This window comes from Entelurus aequoreus, linkage group LG24 (assembly GCF_033978785.1).
Source record: "Entelurus aequoreus isolate RoL-2023_Sb linkage group LG24, RoL_Eaeq_v1.1, whole genome shotgun sequence".
In the NCBI taxonomy this organism is placed as follows: Eukaryota; Metazoa; Chordata; class Actinopteri; order Syngnathiformes; family Syngnathidae; genus Entelurus; species Entelurus aequoreus.
In genome coordinates, this window is record NC_084754.1 from 41,803,810 (window position 1) to 41,815,281 (window position 11,472).

An 11,472-nucleotide genomic window follows, 5' to 3' on the forward strand; every position below is an offset into this window, starting at 1 on the left:
AAGATTTTTTTGTTTAAAAAAAAGAGCCAATAATGAAGTTTTTTGTGGTCCCCTTTATTTAGAAAAGTACCAAAAAGTATAGTGAAGAATGTATGTATATATATATATATATATATATATATATATATATATATATATATATATATATATATATATATATATATATATATATATATATATATATATATATATATATATATATATATACAGTATATATATATATATATATATATATATATATATATATATATATATATACAGTATATATATACAGTATATATATATATATATATATATATATATATATATATATATATATATATATATATATATATATATATATATATATGTATGTATATGCATATGCAAGAGTTGTTTCTTTCTATTCATAGTCATATTTGAAAACAGCTAGTGTTTTTCCATTTGTTCTCTTTCTATTGGCGAAGTTGGTAGAGTGGCTGTGTCAGCAATCGGAGTGTTGCTGGTTACTGGGGTTCAATTCCCACCTTCTACCTTCCTAGTCACGTCCGTTGTGTCCTTGGGCAAGACACTTCACCCTTTGCCTCTGATGGCTGCTGGTTAGCGCCTTGCATGGCAGCTCCCGCCATCAGTGTGTGAATGTGTGTGTGAATGGGTAAATGTGGAAATACTGTCAAAGCGCTTTGAGTACCTTGAAGGTAGAAAAGCGCTATACAAGTATAACCCATTTATCATTTATCATGTATTTGTCCGCAAGTAAACTGTGTGTTAATCTTGAAGACTTGGAATGCAGGACTTGGAGTACTCCCTTATATCTTATCTTTAGTTGAACAATGAGCCTGTATGTCTTTCTGGGGAGGGTGGGGGCTGTTTGCAGATTCAAGACGTAGTCTCTTCCATATGAGTGTTAGAGCAACTTAGGAAGGTGAATGTATTAGTCTAGCTTGTTCTCCTGAAATTTCAGTAAAACTTGATGATATTCCTATTCTGTCCTGGTGATCCTTCTTACTCAGCGAATATGTCATCCAAAAGAACTTGGGATTGACCAGTAACTTAAATTCCCTTGGAGGAAGAACTGGTCGAGACGCAACAGTATCAAAATACATGTTGGTGCCGGGAACAAAATATAGTTATGGGGACAACCCTAGTCAGGTTTTGTACAACATACTGATAAAAATGATTGGGGAAAGTTAATTTGCAATCTATAAAAAATATATATTTTCTGTTACTGCTTGGAAATAGTGGAATCGAGATAAAGCGTGTGTGTGTGTGTGTGTGTGTGTGTGTGTGTGTGTGTGTGTGTGTGTGTGTGTGTGTGTGTGTGTGTGTGTGTGTGTGTGTGTGTGTGTGTGTGTGTGTGTGTGTGTGTGTGTGTGTGTGTGTGTGTGTTAATGTAGCCCAGGAGGGAGAATAGGGCAGCACATAGGCAGGATGCTCGGGGAGTTGGTTATCAATGGTTGCTTAGCAACCACCCACCATCTCTGGTGTCCTCTCACCCTCCTCCTCCTCCTGTTTCCCCTCTTTCCCCCGCTCTTTGTCTCTCCCATCCCTTCACCTCGCCCCACTATTCTCGCCTCCTCATCTCGCCGGCCATCAAATCCCAATCCCGTCTATCTATATGGCGTGGAGGACATGTTGGAAAAGTGCAGGAGTGGTCCGAAGTGGACATGAGTGCAGGAAAACCCAGGCAAGGCAGAGTGAAGCGAGGGCTGCGAGCAGATATATATATATATATTTTTTTATAAATAAAGGAACATCCAGAATAATAGGAGGTGTCAGACTAATCCCAACACCTCTCTCTTTGACAATGCATCTCTATCTAAAAGATAATGCATCCCCTACCTCCATCATCCACAGCCCTGCAGGACCACGGTCACATTTGACAACTTTCCCACACTACATATTCAATGCCTGAGAGTAATATTGCATATTTAATGCTTGTTTCAGGGACACCATGTGAGTGAGACATCTTTATTTAGTCCATCTTTGTTGGGAAGTATGCAGCCCTCCTTTATATCACACATCTCATTCACAAGGTAGCACTGCCCCCTACAGGCGACACATGAGCATCACAAGACTCTTGGTTTACACTTTGGTACCAGCATTATCCCGTGAATAATAATGTAAAGAAATAAAAAATATATAGATGTATGTTTTTGTTCAAATGCAATAAGTCTTCCCGGTGGGGTCTACTCAGGTGTACTGGAGAGGAGGCTACACCGTATGGTCAAACCTCGGATTCAGGAGGAACAGTGTGGTTTTCGTCCTGGTCATGGAACTGTGGACCAGCTCTGTACTCTCGGCAGGGTCCTTGAGGGTGCATGGGAGTTTGCCCAACCAGTCTACATGTGCTTTGTGGACTTGGAGAAGGCATTGGACCGTGTTTCCTCGGGAAGTCCTGTGGGGAGTGCTCAGAGAGTATGGGGTATCGGACTGTCTGATGGTGGCGGTCCGCTCCCTGTATGATCAGTGTCAGAGCTTGGTCCGCATTGCCGGCAGTAAGTCGGACACGTTTCCAGTGAGGGTTGGACTCCGCCAAGGCTGCCCTTTGTCTCCCATTCTGTTCATAACTTTTATGGACAGAATTTCTAGGCGCAGTCAAGGCGTTGAGGGGATCCGGTTTGGTGGCTGCAGGATTAGGTCTCTGCTTTTTGCAGATGATGTGGTCCTGATGGCTTCATCTGGCCAGGATCTTCAGCTCTCACTGGATCGGTTCGTAGCCGAGTGTGAAGCGACTGGGATGAGAATCAGCACCTCCAAGTCCGATTCCATGGTTCTCGCCCGGAAAAGGGTGGAGTGCCATCTCCGGGTTGGGGAGGAGATCCTGCCCCAAGTGGAGGAGCTCAAATACCTCGGAGAGTGAAGGAAGAGTGGATCATGAGATGGACAGGTGGATCGGTGCGGCGTCTTCAGTAATGCGGACGCTGTATCGATCCGTCGTGGTGAAGAAGGAGCTGAGCCGGAAGGCAAAGCTCTCAATTTACCGGTCGATCTACGTTACCATCTTCACCTATGGTCATGAGCTTTGGGTTATGACCGAAAGGACAAGATCACGGGTACAAGCGGCCCAAATAAGTTTCCTTCGCCCAGTGGTGGGTCTCTCCCTTAGAGATAGGTTGAGAAGCTCTGCCATCCGGGAGGAACTCAGAGTTATGCCGCTGCTTCTCCACATGGAGAGGAGCCAGATGAGGTGGTTCGGGCATCTGGTCAGGATGCCACCCGAACGCCTCCCTAGGGAGGTGTATCGGGCGCGTCCGACCGGTAGGAGGCCACGGGGAAGACACAGGACATGTTGGGAAGACTATGCTGGCCTGGGAACGCCTCGGGATCCCCCGGGAAGAGCTGGACGAAGTGGCTGGGGAGAGGGAAGTCTGGGCTTCCCTGCTTAGGCTGCTGCCCCCGCGACCCTACCCCGGATAAGCGGAAGAAGATGGATGGATGGATGCAATAAACATTTGAACCTATTTGATTGAAAAAAACTAAACAATATTATATGATAATATTGATTTTGTCTTAAGTTCAAGTGGAAGACTTGGTTACATATACAATATATAATTTAAAACATATAATAATGTATGATTATTATAAAATATGATTATTTTAATATGATTATTATATTTTGTATTGTTATTATTATTATTATTATTATTATTATTATTATTATATGTTTTATATACTGTACAACCATGTCCTCCACTTTGATTTAACACGTCTTTATTATTATTATATATAATATAATAGTTTGACTTTGGGCTTTAATATAATATATATATATATGTTTATAATAAAAATAATAATAATATATGATCATTATTGTTACATTATTAATACCATTATATAAACTAGTATTACTACTACTAATAGTATAATAATAACATTATTAATAATGTATTATTAGTATTATGATTATTATGTTTTTTATACAACCATGTCCTCCACTTTCATTTAACACATATTTATTATTATATATAATATAATAGTTTGACTTTAATATATAATATATTTATGTATATAATAATAATAATAATATATCATGATTATTGTTATATTATTACTATCATTATATAAAATAGTATTATTACTACTAATAGTATAATAATAATATTATTAAGAATATATTAAAATAATATATTATTATTATTAGTATTATTATTGGTAATGCGTTTTATTATTCTGATGTTATCCTCATTATTAATACTACTACTACTAATAATAGTATTAACTGGGGTTTTATTTGGTTTGGTTTGTCATAGCTTTTCATTCTATTTAGACTACAATGTATTCTATTTTTCCATTTATTTTATTCTATTTATAATATATTCCTATCAACCTATGCTATTCATAACCTACTCTATTTAAATATCTGTTCTCGTTCTTGTTCTTCTTTTTCATAAATAAATAAATAAATAAATCCTCTTCTTCTTCTTAAATTAATTCAATCCTTGAATAATAATACATTTATAGTAACATACCATTGATATAAAATATTATTGTTGTCATCAAGCTTGTTGTTTCATCATTACTCAAAAATACTTCATCAAACATTGGCACCATCTTGTGGTTGGAAATAGAATTACAGTTTGACTGAGAACTGCCCTCAATTACCAGGCAGCATTTTAATGATTGTTTACACTTTTGACCCAAGTTTCCCACTTAATGAGAAAACAACTTGAGGTAACTTAAGTTCACACTGAGTCTAGCTCAATAGGAGGTGTTTTTAATGAGAAAAAAAAAAAGAAAAGTGTCCAAGTAAGTATTTTATTAAAGCTTTGTTGTTATTAATATTTATAATAAAACGTTTCGAGTAGCAGCACCATCTTGTGTTCTAAATAGGAATTACACTTTAACTGAAATCTGCTTTAGTTATGGGTAGGGATGATGTTCGAAATCGGTTCTCCCGGTTGTTCGATAAGAAAAGAACCGATTCCATGGACTCGAATCCCTTTTTGAGAACCGGTTCCCGTTATCGAGGCCACTATAGTAAAGAAAAAGAGTTGGTTCTTTATTCGAATCCCTGGGAACGAATCCCTTCCCACGTACAGGAAATACCCTGTGGGACCTGCAATGTTATGCCCATTTGATTGTAGAATCTTACTGACACCTTGTGGCGATTTGAAAATACTACGCGTCATTAGTTTGGGCACTTCCGGGTTGAGACAATTGAGAAGTAGACAAGTTGTGTTAGCTCTTACAAGCCTTGGAAAAGATAAGTCTGTAAGTAAACTGTTTAACTTGTTTATGTAACTCAATATTAAGGTGGAAAGTGTTTAAGTTTGATACTAAGATGTTTATTGAAAAACGATTTTTGTGCACTGTTTCAATGGATGTTTTGAGGACTTAAAATGGCTGCCAGTCGTGTATTTCCACCATCGAAATAGTTTCAACACTCAGAAGTATTTGTTTGATGATAGTACTGTATATTTGTGTGAAGCTAATATTTACATATTGTGTATTACATTTCAGTATGTTAATTGAATCACATAGCTTATACATTTGTCATTGTGTGTATTTCAGTTTTTAAAAAAAATAACAGTCCAGTGCAAGACAAAAATAAAGATAGGAAAAGACAAAGCAAGATCAACAACAATAAAGAGCCTAAATGGATTAATCTGCTTTGGATTGTTTGTTAGCTGTCTGCCAAGCTGTATAACCTCAACACGTATAGTGAGGGCAGAACAGGCAATATGCAATTATTGCCAGGCTACGCTCTCATGCAAGGGGGGAAGAATTGTTGATTGATGTCTGTGGTGTTCTTAGTGTCATAGTGTGTGTAGTTAGTATGTTCCAATAGCAGCAGAAGTGCACTTTTTGGAGAGCTGTATTATTTTCAGTTTTGTGCCCAAGGGACTGATTTTATTTGACACTATATTATTATTTATACACCTATAGTGATCACAGAGACAGGTTGTTTTTGTGTTACTGTATATATTTGTTTTTCAGAAAAATCCCACTTAATATACTTTGGGTAACAGTCAATATTTTTAAAAACATTTTTTAGGGGGGGTAACAGTCAGTATTTATTTATTTATTTTATTTTATTTTTTTCTTATAAAATAAAAGTGACCAAATATTGTGTTTTTTTCCATATACAACAATCTATCTGGATTCGATAAGAGAATCGATAAGGAATCGGTTCGATAAGAGGATTCGATAATGGGCTCGAACTCGATCATTTCTTATCAAACATCATCCCTAGTTATGGGGGGTGAGGACTTAAATGATGAAGTATTAAAAATACATGTTTGAATCATCAAATGAAAGCGACAACTGCATTTTTAATATAGTCTCTTTTTAATCTTTATTCTTTTGATTCATGGGAGGGCGGGGATATTTTTTTTTTACAGCACAATTTGCATAATATCTCAACACATCCTGTGTACAACCACAAAACCGTTACATCAGATTATTTTTTTTTGTTTCTCCATGTCTTTTTTTTTTTTGGAACACGGCGTGAAAAACAAGACAATTGTACAAGCGTATTTCTTTCCAGTCAGCATACAGATAAATCTATACATCCCTCTTTTCAAACGATAATCTCTGAGGCACATGCAACATCCAAAACTAAGTCTCAGGGAACATTTTTTTTTTGTCTTTTCAACTGTAGACATTTACTTCTGTACATTTATAAGTCTTTTTTTTTTTTTGTGTGTGTGTGTGTGTCTATTCTCCACTCTCCCAGCACTCGTGCATGCTGACGTTTTGGACAAAATAAACATTCACTCTGTAGAAAATAAAGACTTTATGTACAACGTCGAACGACATTCACGCCCTGCGGGACGACGACAAAGTGGATGATTGCACGTCAACAGGCAACGGGACAAACAGTAGTGAGGGGAGTCTCGTAGGGGAAACAGTCGTTAGCGAGCATTTTGCATTTGCTGGAATCGCAGTAGGAAGGAGATTCCGTCGCGGTTCCCCTGACACATGAAACGTGACAAATTTGATGCCAGATGGCAGGAAAGTGTTGAATTTCTTCAAATGTGTTTTGTGGCAATTCCGACTTTAGTAGAGTGGCGCTTTCCATCATTTTCAGCAGACTGCTGAACATGATGGATATTAATCCCTTCCTTTTATGTTAAGTAATCCCTCCTCTAAACTGCATTGCCTTTTGGAACTCCCCCATGTTTTTTTTTTTGTTTGTTTTTTTTTTCCTTAAAAATGTGCTACATAGACACCAACAAACGCACATCAACTTGTTTTCATTTCATTCCAGTGCAGAACAAACCAAAAAAAATGATGAGGAAATGAACACGGTGATAAAGTGCAGGAGCCAACCGTAGATTTAAATCAGTTAGAAAATAAATACTTTCCTATACATGTCATTAAAATACAAATAAAAAACATGTTGCATAGAAGTACCTCAAAAGAACCGATGGGTCTCGAGAAAAAGGGAAAATAAAATGGCACGATAAAACACGTTTCTTTCTTTTTGTTTTGATATTTTCTTTTTTTGTGTCTTGTTTTTTTTGCTGTTGAAGTGACATCTTTTAAACATTTTAAGAGAAAAAAAAAATGCTTGATTGTGGGTTTTTTTACACCTTTTTGAAGATGATAACGACCTTTTTCAAATGCAGTGCTGACATTTGACCCCCCGTTTTGGGCTGAGGGAGTGTTTTGGTCACAGGCAGTGGGAAGAAGGCTGGTTCACCATGTTGCACCGCCAGTCACACACAGGCGGTGAGAGGGGCGGGGCTTCACAAATACTCGCGAGCGTGTGCAGAAGAGTGTTGGTTTGGCATGTACGATAAATGACCTCGATGCCCTATTTGTACGATGCATCTTCATATTCATAAAGAGCAAGGAAATGTCTAGCAGATTGTCAGGACGCCACCTGCAGGCCAGAAAATACCCATTTTTTGATGCAATGTCATATATTTTCATTTACCGCATTTTTCGGAGTATAAGTCGCACCGGAGTATAAGTTGCACCTGCCGAAAATGCATAACAAAGAAGGAAAAAAACATGTATAAGTCGCACTGGAGTATAAGTCGCATTTTTGGGGGAAATGTATTTGATAAAAGCCAACACCAAGAATAGACATTTGAAAGGCAATTTAAAATAAATAAAGAATAGCGAACAACATGCTGAATAAGTGTACGTTATATGAGGCATACGAACGTGCCTGGTATGTTAACGTAACATATTATGGTAAGAGTCATTCCAATAACTATAACATATAGAACATGCTATACGTTTACCAAACAATCTGTCACTCCTAATCGCTAAATCCCATGAAATCTTATACGTCTAGTCTCTTACGAGCTAAATAATATTACTTGATATTTTACGCTAATGTGTTAATAATTTCACACATAAGTCGCTCCTGAGTATAAGTCGCACCCCCGGCCAAACTATGAAAAAAAACTAGACTTATAGTCCGAAAAATACGGTATTTATCTTTAATTTGTGATGGCAATTTTTTTAAAGACTTTCCTTACCTAAAAAAAACACATCAAAAACAGAATTAATGCAATCAATAGCATCTCTTAGCTGAGGTGAGGCCACTGCCTCCCATATAAGTGACATGAGGTATAATTTATGGTTTTATTCGTATTGATCGGAATCAGTGTGTTAGATATTTGCTCAATTCAACCCTGGCAGGCACGAGACGTTGATACAACGTTGATTACACGTACATGTCCTTTTAAAAGTGACTTTGAAACAACGTTGCAAAATAGTTGTGTTGGTACATTGAGACAACGTTGTTGGTTGGGAAACGACCAAAATTCAATGGTCCAATCAACGTCAGAACCCAACATTGATTAAATGTTGTCAACAAGCATGTTGTTTCAACGTTGTATTTGTGTTATAGAATTTTGGTCGGGAAATGACCAAATTTCAATGGTTTGTTGTTGTTTCAACGTTGTATTTGTGTTGTAGAATATTGGTTGGAAAATTACCAAAATTCAATGGTCAAATCAACGTCAGAACCCAACATTGATTAAACGTTGTCTATAAGCTTGTTGTTTCAAGGTTGTATTTGTGTTATAGAATTTTGGTCGGGAAATGACCAAATTTCAATGGTTTGTTGTTGTTTCAACGTTGTATTTGTGTTGTAGAATATTGGTTGGAAAATTACCAAAATTCAATGGTCAAATCAACGTCAGAACCCAACGTTGATTAAACGTTGTCTATAAGCTCGTTGTTTCAACGTTGTATTTGTGTTGTAGAATATTGGTTGGGAAATGATCAAATTTCAATGGTCAAATCAACATCTGAACCCGACATTGATTAATTGTTGTCAAAAAGCATGTTGTTTCAACGTTGTATTTGTGTTGTGGAATATTGGTTGGAAAATGACCAAAATTCAATGGTCAAATCAACGTCACAACCCAACATTGATTAAACGTTGTAAAAAAAAGCATGTTGTTTCAACGTTGTATTTGTGTTGTAGAATATTGGTTGGGAAATGATCAAATTTCAATGGTCAAATCAACATCTGAACCCAACATTGATTAATTGTTGTCAAAAAGCATGTTGTTTCAACGTTGTGTTTGTGTTGTGGAATATTGGTTGGAAAATGACCAAAATTCAATGGTCAAATCAACGTCAGAACCCAACATTGATTAAACGTTGTAAAAAAGCATGTTGTTTCAACGTTGTATTTGTGTTGTGGAATATTGGTTGGAAAATGACCAAAATTCAATGGTCAAATCAACGTCACAACCCAACATTGATTAAACGTTGTAAAAAAAGCATGTTGTTTCAACGTTGTATTTGTGTTGTGGAATATTGGTTGGAAAATGACCAAAATTCAATGGTCAAATCAACGTCAGAACCCAACATTGATTAAACGTTGTAAAAAAAGCATGTTTCAACGTTGTATTTGTGTTGTACAATATTGGTTGGGAAATGATCAAATTTCAATGATCAAATCAACGTCAGAACCCAACATTGATTAAACGTTGTCTATAAGCTTGTTGTTTCAACGTTGTATTTGTGTTGTAGAATATTGGTTGGAAAATTACCAAAATTCAATGGTCAAATCAACGTCAGAACCCAACATTGATTAAATGTTGTCAACAAGCATGTTGTTTCAACGTTGTATTTGTGTTGTGGAATATTGGTTGGAAAATGACCAAAATTCAATGGTCAAATCAACGTCAGAACCCAACATTGATTAAACGTTGTAAAAAAAGCATGTTTCAACGTTGTATTTGTGTTGTAGAATTTTGGTCGGGAAATGACCAAATTTCAATGGTTTGTTGTTGTTTCAACGTTGTATTTGTGTTGTAGAATATTGGTTGGAAAATGACCAAAATTCAATGGTCAAATCAACGTCAGAACCCAACATTGATTAAATGTTGTCAACAAGCATGTTGTTTCAACGTTGTATTTGTGTTGTGGAATATTGGTTGGAAAATGACCAAAATTCAATGGTCAAATCAACGTCACAACCCAACATTGATTAAACGTTGTAAAAAAAGCATGTTTCAACGTTGTATTTGTGTTGTAGAATATTGGTTGGAAAATTACCAAAATTCAATGGTCAAATCAACGTCACAACCCAACATTGATTAAACGTTGTAAAAAAAAAGCATGTTTCAACGTTGTATTTGTGTTGTAGAATATTGTTTGGGAAATGATCAAATTTCAATGATCAAATCAACGTCAGAACCCAACATTGATTAAATGTTGTCAACAAGCATGTTGTTTCAAAGTTGTATTTGTGTTGTGGAATATTGGTTGGAAAATGACCAAAATTCAATGGTCAAATCAACATCTGAACCCAATATTGATTAAAGATTGTCAACAAGCATGTTGTTTCAACGTTGTATTTGTGTTGCGGAATATTGGTTGGGAAATGACCAACTTTCAATGATCAAATTAACGTTAGAACCCAACATTTAATTAACGTTGACAAAAAGCATGTTGTTTCAACGTTGTATTTGTGTTGTAGAATATTGGTTGGGAAATGACCAAAATTCAATGGTCAAATCAACGTCAGAACCCAACATTGATTAAACGTTGTCTATAAGCTTGTTGTTTCAACGTTGTATTTGTGTTGTAGAATATTGTTTGGAAAATTACCAAAATTCAATGGTCAAATCAACGTCAGAACCCAACATTGATTAAATGTTGTCAACAAGCATGTTGTTTCAAAGTTGTATTTGTGTTATAGAATTTTGTTCGGGAAATGACCAAATTTCAATGGTTTGTTGTTGTTTCAACGTTGTATTTGTGTTGTAGAATATTGGTTGGAAAATTACCAAAATTCAATGGTCAAATCAACATCAGAACCCAGCATTGATTAAACGTTGTCTATAAGCTTGTTGTTTCAAAGTTGTATTTGTGTTGTGGAATATTGGTTGGAAAATTACCAAAATTCAATGGTCAAATCAACGTCAGAACCCAACATTGATTAAATGTTGTCAACAAGCACGTTGTTTCAATGTTGTATTTGTGTTGTAGAATATTGGTTGGAAAATTACCAAAATTCAATGGTCAAATCAACGTCACAACCCAACATTGATTAAACGTTGTAAAAAAAGC